This window comes from Prionailurus viverrinus, chromosome D1 (assembly GCF_022837055.1).
Source record: "Prionailurus viverrinus isolate Anna chromosome D1, UM_Priviv_1.0, whole genome shotgun sequence".
Classification (NCBI taxonomy): Eukaryota; Metazoa; Chordata; class Mammalia; order Carnivora; family Felidae; genus Prionailurus; species Prionailurus viverrinus.
In genome coordinates this window covers 89,630,845-89,643,301 of record NC_062570.1, presented here as the reverse complement: position 1 = coordinate 89,643,301, position 12,457 = coordinate 89,630,845, and the positions used below count along the sequence as shown (strand labels likewise).

The 12,457-nt window shown below is 46.9% G+C and overlaps 1 protein-coding gene and 1 long non-coding RNA gene across 2 annotated transcripts in view; one reads left to right on the top strand and one right to left on the bottom strand.

Annotated features, from left to right (window-relative positions):
* The window catches only part of PAMR1 (peptidase domain containing associated with muscle regeneration 1), a 159,471-nt gene that overhangs the window by 25,027 nt on the left and 121,987 nt on the right, over positions 1-12,457 (top strand). The window lies entirely within an intron of this gene.
* Positions 2,941-4,867, bottom strand: LOC125176904 (uncharacterized). Its single transcript, XR_007156425.1, has 2 exons — positions 4,831-4,867; positions 2,941-4,745 (listed from the first exon to the last, which is right to left on the bottom strand). It is a non-coding gene; the product is annotated as an uncharacterized LOC125176904 (long non-coding RNA).

The window sequence follows — 12,457 nt, the reverse complement described above, 5'->3', positions numbered from 1 at the left end:
GCAGCAGCGGGTGAAGACGGAAACAGCTGGGGTGGTAGAGATGTGGTTGAAAAAGGCAGTTGGGTTTTAAGGATTGCCTTTTTAGCAACCGCGTAGCCAGAGACAGTGCTGGAACTAACATACCACTTTCAGAGAACTCTCCAGGAACCCATGGGTCTGGTCTGAAAAGCCACGGGCCAGTAGGACAGGGCTGAAGGGATGAGAGGTTGGTGTAGGATATACTGACAACGGAATGAGCGGAGCTGAGCTCACTGGGACAGTCAGCCCCCCAGGCTGCTCCGGAGCTGTGTGCACCCACTTTTAGTTCCCACTGGCAACGCTCCAGTCTTCCTCCTTTCTCTTCTGAAAACCCTACCTCGGACAGCTCTTGGAGTGCCCTAGTGTAACAGGTAAGCGTGCTGACAGAAATAGCAAGGGCACGCTCTCCGGGTTGAACCCCTGAGCCGGTCTCTCAACAGCTGGGAAAGACCATGTCCAGGCTAAGCTCCTTCCCCCACAAACTAGTTTCCCGGTGCCTCTCTCAGATCTTTCTGCAACCTGCTGTAGTTGACAGAGGAGAGATTCAAACCATCTTTCTAAATGTCGCCCTCATGCTTCTGACTACCGTGTTATCCTAACGATGGCTCCTTAGGGACAAGGAATCACATGCTATGGTGACTGGCATCCTTGGGACTGTTCCTTACTTTCTCTCTCTCTCTCCCAGTGGTGGTGGTGCAAGGTGAGTGGGGAGGTGGATATGTCTCCTTCCAAGGCATGGAGGCAAGAAAGACCTCCCTCCTCTGGATTCTCTGTTGCAGCTGTAGGGCGGCCAGACTTTATGCACTACAGCTCAGATGTACAAAACCAGAAAGAAACGTCCTTTATTTTTTTTCACGTCCTTTATTTTCATAATCGATCTCCTACTCCGAAGCCCTATAGGAGTAAGGGAAAACTGGGGCACCTGGATGGCTCAGTCGGTTAAGTGTCCGACTTTGGCTCAGGTCACGATCTCACAGCCCGTGAGTTCAAGCCCCGTGTCAGGCTCTGTGCTGACAGCTCAGAGCCTGTGGCCTGCTTTGGATTCTGTGTCTCCCTCTCTCTCTGCCCCTCCCCTGCTTGTGCTGTACCTATTGTAAAAGTTAAATGAAATGCATTTAATGCGTCTACTACTGTGCCTCTCTCTCAAAAATAAACATTAAAAAATATTTTAAAAAAGAGTTAGGGAAAACCCACAAACAAAACTCCCTGGGAGTTTGCTCGCTTTGCTGGTTCTCTGAGACTTGCTACTTATCTTCCTTCAGGGCCCCAGACCTGGTCAGACCTCCCTGAAAGTTGCAGCTTTCTCCACCATGTGTCTTAGTGAATCTTTGCAGGCAGGCTTCTCACATCTTAACACTTAGCTACCTCTACCACCCTTTCATAGGCTCCTGAGAACTCTCCAGATCCTTTCTGTGCTCTGTCGAAGCCAGGAGATACTTGGGGAGGGGTTGGGGGTGGGGCTGTCCCGGTCCCTGTCTATACAGGCAGCCACCTCTGTCCACGCTGCCACGTGGTACCCACCCTTGATGTGCACAGAACTCTTTGGAAATGCAGGTTTCCCTTACAGGCTTGTGACTGTCCCGGTGGTACTTGGGGAAGCAGAGCACCGGCTATCACCTGCCTAGATTTCTCCAGACCCGCCTTGGTGTCCCAGTGAGCACTCACACCCACCCTAGCTTGGAGTTTTAGACCTGGATGGGGTGGGGGGGGGGGGTCAGGGCTCCAGGTCTCACTTGCCTATCCATCTCTGTTCACCCCTCTGTGCAGCTCCCCCCTCCACTGGAAGTACCCTCTCCTCTCCCCTTGTGTCTGGCCGGAACCGTCTCTTTATCATTCTTTCTCCCTTTTATCTGGCCTTTCTCTCCCTCTCCAGTTCCAAAATGGCAGAAGGACTACAGGGAAAGAAACAAGATTTCCAGCAAGGGGAAGTACACAGAAAAAGGGAGATTGCCACCTAAAATTGTTGTGTGAGATGTTATGGTACCTTTTGTGGACTTTGAAATTAGGAAGACCCTTAGGAATCTTCTACTATAACCTAGGAGAGGCCCAGACCAGTAAAGTGATTTGCCCAGGATTACACCACTGATTCGTTGAATTGGGCCCAGTGTCCATTCTCCTTTGCCACACTACCTCCCTATCACCTGTTAATATCAGTGCTAAAATATTGCAAGTTGACAAGGGAGGAAGTACTAATAGTAATAGCCAGAGGCATCCTTCTATGGATGAAGAGGGATGTATTAGGGTTTTCCGGAAGATACAGAAGCAACAGGAAACAGGATGTGTGCATGAATGAATGAATGAATGAGTGAATGAATAAAGAGAGAGAAAGAGAGGACAGGGAGAGGGATAGGGAGAGGGACAGAGGGAGAGGAGCATGGAAGGGAGAGAGAGATGGATTGATTTTAAAGAATTGACTCACGTGAATATGGAGCCTTGGTGAATCTGAAATCTGATGGGACAGCCGAGCAACCTGGAGACCCAGGGAAGAGTTGTAGTCTGAGTCCCTAGTAATCTTCTGGCTGAATCCCTTTTTGCTTGGGGTGTCCAGTCTTTGTTCTAGTAAGACCTTCAACTGATTGGATGAGGCCCATCTGCATTGTGAAGGGTGATCTACTTTCCTCAAAGTCCACTGATTTAAATGTTAATTTTATTCAAAAAACTCCTTCACAGAAACATCCAGAATCGTGCCTAGCCAAATATCTGGGCAGAAGCTGAGTTGACACATAAAATTAACCCTCACAAGGGAGTTAGTGGGTTCATCATGAGCTGGGGAGATGTTACCAAAACCCGTTCTCAGTGGGTGAAGTTTCCAGAGAGTTAGGGATTGCATGGATTTCAGTTATAAATGGCTGACTTGGCCCCTGGAACACCACATGAAGAAAAGAGGGAAGGTAAACGATATTAAGGAAGGGGTAGGCGAGGGACGTTTCTCCACCCGCTTTATTATAAAGACACAGGAATTTCTTTTGAAACCAACAACAGGAACAAAATGGAGGCTTGGGAGAAATGTCTAGGACGAGAACACAAGCTGGACTCTTCCTGGGTCTCTTGCTTCCGATCTCCTCTGTTCCATTCTTATTCCCTGAAGCCTTGCTTCCTCTGCCTCTTGACCCCTGTGGCAGCTGCAACGTATCCATCATACAAGTCCAGTTATCCAACCCAAATCATACTCTCTTTTTCTTGATTCCATTTCCAATTCCTGGAGGAACTTGGATGAAACCAACTTGGGTGTGCTACCCACTTCTGGTCCAGTCAGTCATGGCAGGGAATTGAGGTAATACTTGACAAAATAAAAAAGTGCCAGAGTCTCCCTGCTGTGGATGAGGAAGGAACAGAGGGTTTCAACACGAACTTGGCAGATAGTGCCAAAAGTGACCTTCCCCGTCTAGTGGGTCAGGATTCCAGGGAGTTAAACATCATATCTATGAGAATTGGTGTGGGGCTGTCTGCCTCCCCCTGGCACCCTACCCATTCTCCCTGTGGATGATGCTGGCCTCTGTGACATTTGTCAGTAGCTAAAAAGAGAGCCCACAGGAAATGCCAGGCTCCCTCATGCCGCAGCTGAGGGCACACTGGGGCTTGTAGCTGCTAACGGCTGTGGAGAATGGGGGGTCATGCCATGCCATCGACTGAAATGGAATCTCATTCACAATTCAGTTCATGGTCCAAGAAACAAAAATAATATTTAATGAGAAAAATCCTCTTTGTTTAATTATGGTAAATGTCAAGGTTGAATCCAAGTGCTCTGCTTAAGGTCAAATGCGCAGTGCTATCAAAAAGCATTTAAAGCGGAGCTGATGGGCTATTAAAACCCAGACTAGTTAAAATGAAGCGCTGTCCTTCTGCAGTGATTTATTTTCCCCAATTGGAAGCAGTAATGTTGGAGCTGGAACGTTCAGCAGCTTGTATGTTGTTCTTCCCTGATGTTCTCTTTAGGCTAATGAGGGACTCCCTAATGAAATCAATGCCCCACGGCTCCCGAAGAGTTACGTCCAAGGCTTAGGAATCCCATTTCCATTAAATCAGCGCTGTATGAAGGTTAGATGCCAGACTTCCCTCCTGGAACTTCTGCTTTCATGGGTCAAGGGTGAGACCCGGCATTGGTGTTTTTTTTTTTTTTTAAAGGCTCCTAAGTAGAGTGTTTCTAACATGTAGTGGGGTTTGAACAACTGGATTAAATGCTCCGTTTCATTAACTAAGATGCCAGAAGCTGCTACCCTTATGTGTCCGGAGCTTTCCTCCTATTGTACTGTCTTTGCGCATAGCGTTCATTCAATCCAAATTTATCAGCTTCCCTACTGCCTCTTATTCTCAGAGCCCAGAGCTGCCTCCTAAGAGACCGTCTGTATGGGCGAGCTCCAGAAAGGGCCAAATTGCAGTGCCGTGCTGCTTGGGGTGAACGGGATGGGAGCCCTCGCCAGAACTTCCCTAGCTCCCGACTAGAGCAATTAGCAGAGATCACGTCTGAAGGCTCAGGGAAGAGATGAAAGTTCAGACTGTGGAATAGGCCCCTTCAGTTCTGAAAAGAATGGGAGAGCAGAATTTTCCTGAGCAGCGAGGAAATCCTTCCCCTGTTATTTATGCACACGGCTTCACTGCTCCTTCTTTCTTTCTTGTCATACAATAGAAATAATGATCCTGGTACTGGACTCTGTGCTGCGCCAGGACAATTAATCACCCACCAAGTCATTTATTTCCTCATACTCTCTTCCACCAGGACCATTATCCTGTAGGTAAACAGAGGTGCCAGTAAATCACGGACAGAACACAAGTCGGTGGGAGAATAGTTGATTAAGCGTCCCCATAACTTACAGTTATATAGCGCCTCTCATCCCAGAGGATCTCCAAGCACCAGATAGACTGATGCATGCACTGCTACCCAGCCCCTATATATGTCATTTTCTACTCCATTGCGTCAGGGGGGTGGAATGTTTATTGCCCTTGTCATATAGTTACCCTCGAAACTGCAGGCATGGGTTAGGCGGGAGGAGGAGAAGGAACTTTTCACTTCCTTGTCCTTTCAGGGAGCAGAAATCAACTACCCCAGCAGGAACGTAGCAGCAGAGAGTAACCTACCCACCCTCTTGGGCAAAATTCCTTTGGTTTAGGAAATGCTGCAAATGCTAGAACATTCCACGTTTATTCTCCTGAAGTTGGTGACAACAGAGCAGCCATCGAGGTTGAGTGGTGCACTTGAACAAAATCTAAAGTAACTGTCATCTGGGCAGAAATGTTTTAGGGTCTGCTGGAATCATAGTCCAGGGGAGAGAATCACTCTCAGGGAGGATAACTTATCATAATCCTTTAGAACCATTCATGATAACTCTGCTCTTTAAACTTTAGTGATGTGTGGGCTCCTTTAAAAGAAGAGAACAACTTCCACTTCCTTCCCAGTGTATATACTACAATTGTTTGATTATGATGTTACTGTCGAGCTTGTCATTACAGCTCTGATATCTGTTTAAAACCCAAGTCAAGTTAAATTAAGCAAGTTGAATTGAGTTCAGTATACAGTTGACCCTTGAACAATGCAGGGCTTAGGGGCACTGACCATCCATGCAGTTGAAAATCCTTGTATAACTTTTGACTCCCCCCCAAACTTAACTACTAACAGTCTGCTATCGATCGGAAGCCTTGCTGATAACCTAAACAGTGGATTTACATATATTTTGTATGTGATATGCCTTGTATACTGTAATCTTACAAGAAGTAAGCTAGAGAAAAAGTATTATTAAGAAAATCGTAAGAAAGAGAAAATACATTTACAGTGTATTTTACTGTCCCATTTAGTAAGGGACCCCCCCCCCGCCACCCCTGCTCCATGGGTGCTCTCAGGTCAGCCGGAGCCCATATTTCTCAGCTTCCCTGGAAGTTTGTCGTGGCCATGTGGCCAGAGTCTTGCTGATAGAATGGGAACAGAACTGTGTAATTTCCACAGCACTCCCCTAAGAGGAAATTGCTTCTTCCCCGTCTCTTCCCCTCTTCCCTCTGGCAGTTGCCTGCATGTGATACTGCTGAACCAGCACAGAACATGCAGCATCACCCTGAGAGGGTCCAGAGGAAAAAAGAAGGAACCCCGGGCCCCAGGATAACCTCATAGAGCCGAGGGGCCAATCTCCCCTTCTTACCACTATTCTGTTGTATGAAAGAGACATGAACCCCTCTCTTGCTTAAGTCACTGCATTTGGGGGTCTCTTTGTTATGGCTCCTTAATCTATACTCCAGCTAATAATGGAAAGTGATAGTTTAAGATCCTGCTGTCTTCATTCAGTAGTATGTATTATGTACTTATCGTGTGCCAGGAACCAGAGAGGAAGGTGTTGATTGAGATGGCACATTTCGTTAGGGGTAGATCTGGGGCCAAAGGCAGGTCTTCTGACATCCGGCCCGGTACTCTTGCCCCCACACGCTTCCTCCTCAGCCAGTTGTGTGGCTCATGCTCAGCCATTGTGATTAATTAGGGGAGGGCCTGGTGTGTTCCCAGCACTGAGTGTGGCCTGGTGGGCTTTTCTCTCACGTGACTTGTTTGACCCTTGTTCGGGATTAGTTGGTGAACGGAAAAGTAGGGATGGCCCAAAACAAATTAAGAGGAGTTACTAGCCTAGAAGAAATGTGCATTCATCACTGCAGGACCAACCCGCTCCCCTGTGGATAGAGAGATGTACAAGGAGGCTCACGGTATTTCAGGACTATGACTTGCCAGAAATAACATTGCTAGAAAAAGGCAGGAATTGGAGGGAAGAGTCCAAGCCAGTGTTTATGCCGGGAAGAAAACAAACCGGAGGCAGTTTCCGTGCCCCACCTCAACGTTCCAAAATAGAGTCTGAGAGACAAGAAAAGAAGGTAACAGAAAGCATGATGGGACATAATAGGTTTCCCTTCCCACTCCCCAAAAGTCGTCCTTTGTCGCATTATCCTGTTTCATTTGCCTTGAAGTGTTATTATAGTCAGAAATTTGTGTCTTCATGGCTTTTTTGGCCCACACGTCCATCTTCCCTAAAACAAGATATTTCCAGGGATGACTTATTTAGCATCGATTCTCTAGGGGCCCGAACAGACTCTCAAAGGTATTGCTGAAGGAATAAAAGAAGACATCAATGAATGAATGAACGAGTGGGAGGCATGCCGACACGGAACATGAGCTACCTAAGTCATGAACATGCCACAGTTCTGCCCCTTTGGTGAGGGTGTAAAGATTTTGTCAATAAAGACAAAGAAGAAAAGCCACGAGGGTTAGCAGTTAGAGAGATGTTATCATTCCAGAATAACCCCCTGCCCTACCACACCCAGATTTTCGTCGTCATATGCCCCTGCGGGGGCCCTGGGAGTGCTCCTTGCAGACCTCTTACCACAGAGGGGTGAAAGTGACCAAGGGCTCCGGCTGCTGCCCCTGAAATCCTGTGAGTGTGCCGATGTCACATGTCCTTCTCCCAGCCGGTGACCCGCATGGCAGACCTGGTCCTGGGAAACCGACTACTCTGACAGCTGACTTTGGCTTGAAGACTCCCTCCCTGACAGCTTTGAAGAATCCTCCTTGGGCTTCCACCCGACCTTCCCTCCCTGCCTCCTTCACTCAGGACCAGACTCACATCACAGTCTGGTGGCTCTCCCAGCCTCTTCTGACTCCCTCCCTGTTTGCTCTCACAGATGATTCTACTCCCGAGTCCTCAGATGTTTAATCTCACATTGGGAGTCTGATTCTCAAAGGACTCGGGCTAACACAGCCTCTAGGAACAGTTCTGGGGCCCGTGTTGGTTGGAAGGAAGGCTGGCTGGCTAACCCCGAGGACCATGTAATTTTGAATCCAATGTCTGCTGTCACAGGGCCACCATCCAGCTTGCCTGTCATACCCAGATCCAGCCTAAATTTGGAAATCCTCACAGAAAAGCAGAGGTATAAGGCAAACGCTATTTATTAGTCCATACTCTGGATACAGGCATTGACAGGAAGAGTAAATATCAGAAGACGGATAGGAAGTCGAATAGGAAAAACAAAGACATAAAAATCTCCTTTGAGTGCAGAACCTTTCTCGCCATGGGGGAGGATGTCGGCTTTGACAAGTGGTAACATGTTTATTGAATTTTTGAAGGCAAAAGAAGGGAGATTAGAGAACCCAGGTGGCTATAGCAGCTCTCGGATTGGAGGTACTTAAACATACGGCTTTGTTGGCTTTGTGTAATTACAGAAATAGGAGGTAATTGGAGAGAGCATGTCAAAAGCGTGCCTTGGAGGAAGACAATGGACGCGAACATTTTTTCTGGCAAATGGATTTTCCAGTCCTGACCTCTGCCGTCTCTGGAACGCTCTCAGCCTGGCAAAACACAGAATGTTTTCGTCTTTTATTAAATTCTATCAATTTATACCATAACAAAAGTTACGGCTCAAGGTCTGTCGGTGACTATCATCAAGGTCTCATCTGGGCTGCTGCTGTTTCAAAACCCAGCCGGGGAGGGATGTTTCCATGTGATTGTGAGCCATCTTCAGGGTTTTTTTTTTTTGCAGGGCTACCGCACCGAGAGCCTCAGTTTCCCAGTGGCTATTGGCTGGAGGCTGCCCTGAGTTCCTCGCCAGGTGAGGCTGTCCACGGGGAAGCTCACAGTGGTGGAAATGGGGTTCATCAGAGTGAACAGGGGAGAGGGCTAGAGAGGACGAGGGTATGAGCGGAGTCAGAGCCTTTTGTAACTGAATGTTCCGAGTGACATCCGTCTGCGTGACCACCTTCTATTTGTTAGAAGCAAGCTGAGAGGTATAGCCCACACTCAAGGGGAGGGGATTACACACGGCTGTGAACCCCAAGAGGAGGGATCCCTGGGGACCCTTTCAGAAGCTGCCTCCCACACAAAACACAAACCGAAGCCTAAATAAAAACATGAACTTGGCTTGAAGGCCTCATGGAAGAATGACCTGGAAGGGTGAGAAGCTGAAACTACATTTCCCAGGATATTATCCTTTCTAGAGCTTTGTTGGCTTTTGCAGAGGGCAAATGACTGGCTAGCATTCTCATCGTGCTCGGCAAACTTCTCCACGCACGTCCTCATAATAACCGAATCTTATAAATGTGCCGCACGTCCTCAAGCAGCCCGCTGCAAACGGAAAGTTTCCTTAAGTGTTAATGCTTTGTCCCAGCAGTTCACATGCACTGTGTATCCTGGGCCGTACTGTTTGCGTTTGTTTGAATATAAAAATACAAAAACGACTCTCCGTGGAGAACTGATCTTGCAAGGGGAGGCACCACGTGGGTGTAGCTTGGAGAGCCTGACAAAGACTTCACCCACGGCTTCTCTTTCGATGAGTCATCTCTGCTGAGTCATCTGTGCTTGTTTCCTCTGTGACAAGGAGAAGCTAACTACTATCACCTGCTAATAGGAAAACATTGAGAGCTTTTGCAACGCCTGCTTATTTTCTGTTACTTTGGGCATCCAGGCTCCCCGTTCACCAATTCTGTGTGGTTCGCACACCAGCCATGGTAAACACCCCTGGAGCACAGCGGCTCTCTCTGGCCTCCGGTTGTGTGAACGTGTAACTCCCTCAGCCTGGACCGCCTTTTCCTGCCTTGTATCCCTGTGTGATTTTCCTTTCCCGTTTTTCATTCCGTGCAGGGAGTCAGGGGTAGTCTCGGAGAAACAGTGACACGTCATCTGAGTTAAGCGCGGCACCTGCTCTGTGTTTCCAGAGTTACCCTCATGTCAGTGTTCAGACGAAGGAATCTACAGTGACTGTCTAATATGATTCAACATTTCTTCCTCTTGGTGTGAACTGCTTGAGGACGAAGACTCTGACTTTTCTTCTTTATACTCCAGCTGTGGGTATAAAGTATCCACTATTTGGAATATAACAGATGCTCAGAAAAATAGCCGTGGGCTTGGGCTGAATCAGTGGTTTAGCCAAACATGTTGGTCGTAAGACCTCTTTATACTGTTAGCATTTCTTGGGATTTCTGAAGAACTTTTATTTATTGGGTTATAGCTACTGATATGTATCATATTGGAAGCTCTAACTGAATAATGAAGCATAGTTACTAAAACTTTTTATTAATTCATTAAAAATAACAAATCCATCATATATGTTAACTAAATAACAATTTTTCTGGCCCTTATATTTTATTTTTAAATTTTTTTTTCCAACGTTTTTATTTATTTTTGGGACAGAGAGAGACAGAGCATGAACGGGGGAGGGGCAGAGAGAGAGGGAGACACAGAATCGGAAACAGGCTCCAGGCTCTGAGCCATCAGCCCAGAGCCTGATGCGGGGCTCGAACTCACAGACCGCGAGATCATGACCTGGCTGAAGTCGGACGCCCAACCGACTGTGCCACCCAGGCGCCCCTGGCCCTTATATTTTAAAAGCCTGTATGCTTAGAGGGGTCTAAGCATTTCAAGGCGGAGATAAAAGTTTGCGGGGGCGGGGGGGACCCTCCTAAGTGAGTACAAAGCATTATTCCTCCTCCTGGGTAGGTTCTCCTCCAAGAATAGCTGTCCTGGACTTAGGGGAATGGGTTTAGAGGAACTGAAAAGAGTATGGATATTGGTGGAGCTCTAGCCAGGAGATAGGCCCAGGAAGGGGAAAGAACCCTGGAGGGATGGTGCAGAGTCTAAGCGGGTTCTCCGGACCATCCGAGAGAGAGACAGAGAGAAGGGAATGAGAGAGAAGCCGTGGCACCTTTGATGGTCTTAACCTTTTCCAGGCTCCAGTGTGGCCTGGGAGCAGGAGAATGATTCCAGGCACCCACATGTGTCAAGAAAGTTGTGGAGAGATCCCCAGACAAGGAAGGAAGATTGCATCTGGGTGGGGGGGGGGGGTGTCTGGGCCAAAGACACTGGACTGATGGCGGTAAAGTCTGCTGTTCAGATCTCAACGGAGCTCAAGATAGAGATTAAGCTGAGTTATAGAAAGTAAAATTAAAGTCCTTCCTTCACATGAATTTCTGGACCGACATTTTGTAGTTACTGCCACTGTTTTATACATGAGAAGCCGAACTTTTGAGACAGCAAGGTATTTCCCCAAGGTGACACAGCTGAGTGGCTTGGCTGGATTCAGACATTGGAATCCCGGTTCCTAAACCTGGTGGTGTTTTGTTTCCTGGAGGACTCAGCTAAAGGCTAGAGGTATTCAGGATCCCAGGCCACATGACGCTTCAGGGTAGACTGAGCAATGGAACTGTATCTGGTAGCCTGTGCTCTTTTCTAAGACAATGGCATTGAAGGAATATGGTGGAATCCTACGGTGAATTCTGTTATAGGTGAGTTTCTGCCGACTTTTCTGAAGACCATGAGGAAAACCTGTGGACCGAGCCTCTGTTTTTTAGATCCCGGCTTTGCAAATTACTAACTTTGAAACCTTGGGAAAGTAACTTCACCTTTCACCTGCTTTTTTTTTTTTTTTTCTGTGAAATGGGCATCATGACATTTGTCTCCGCCTTCCTTCCATGTGTGTTGTGCACAGTGACTTCCTTCCAAAGACTGCGTTTGGGAAAAGGAGGAATTCTACAATGGCGAAACCTGACAGATGCCATCACAGCCAGGTAATCAAGGTCAACGTCATCAGTGATAAGTTGACAAAGGAACCCTTGCTGATTTGCGCTGAGGAAGGCACTTGAGCTCTCTGGTTTCCTCCCCCAGACTTACAGCCTCAGTCTAAAACCACCACAAAAATCCCAGTTTTGATCTACAGGACACATGATTAGCTTTTGCTAAAACTATTATAGCCATCAAAAACAAGGAAAGCCTGAGAAGCTTTCATAGTCAAGAGGAGCCTAAGGGGACATGACTAAAACTGATATGCTACCCTGGATAGGATCCTGGAACAAAAAGAGGACATAATGGAAGACGAAGGAAATCTGAGTAAAGTATGGACTTTAGTTAATAATAATAATATATCAACATGGGGTCATTAACTGTGACAAATATACCACACTGTGGAGACATGCGAGAACTCTCCACTCTTATCTTTTCAATTCTCTGTAAATCTAAAACCATTCTCAAGTAAGAAGCTGCTATGAAAAAGGAACAAAAGCAAGGATATTCGTATGTGAGTGAGAAAATGATGTTGGATATAACAAGGAGGGATCCCTGAATATGTTTACTTGATGTAAAGAAAACTGTAATTCTCAAACTCAGTTTTGTATGGCGGTAAAATACACATGACATAAAATTTACCATTGTAACCATTTTTAAGCGTACAGTTCAGTGTATTAAATACATTCGTCATGTTGTGCAACCGTCACCACTGTCCGTCTCCAGGAATCTTTTCGTCTTGTAAAACTGAAATTCGGTACTCACCAAACGCTAGTGCCCCATCCCTCATCCCCCAGCCCCTGGCAATCACCATTCTACCTTCTGTCTCTATATTTGACTACTTGAAGTACATCATGTAAGTATCTGTCTTTCTGTGTCTGGCTTACTTCACTTACCGTAATGTCCTCAAAGTACATCCGTGTTGT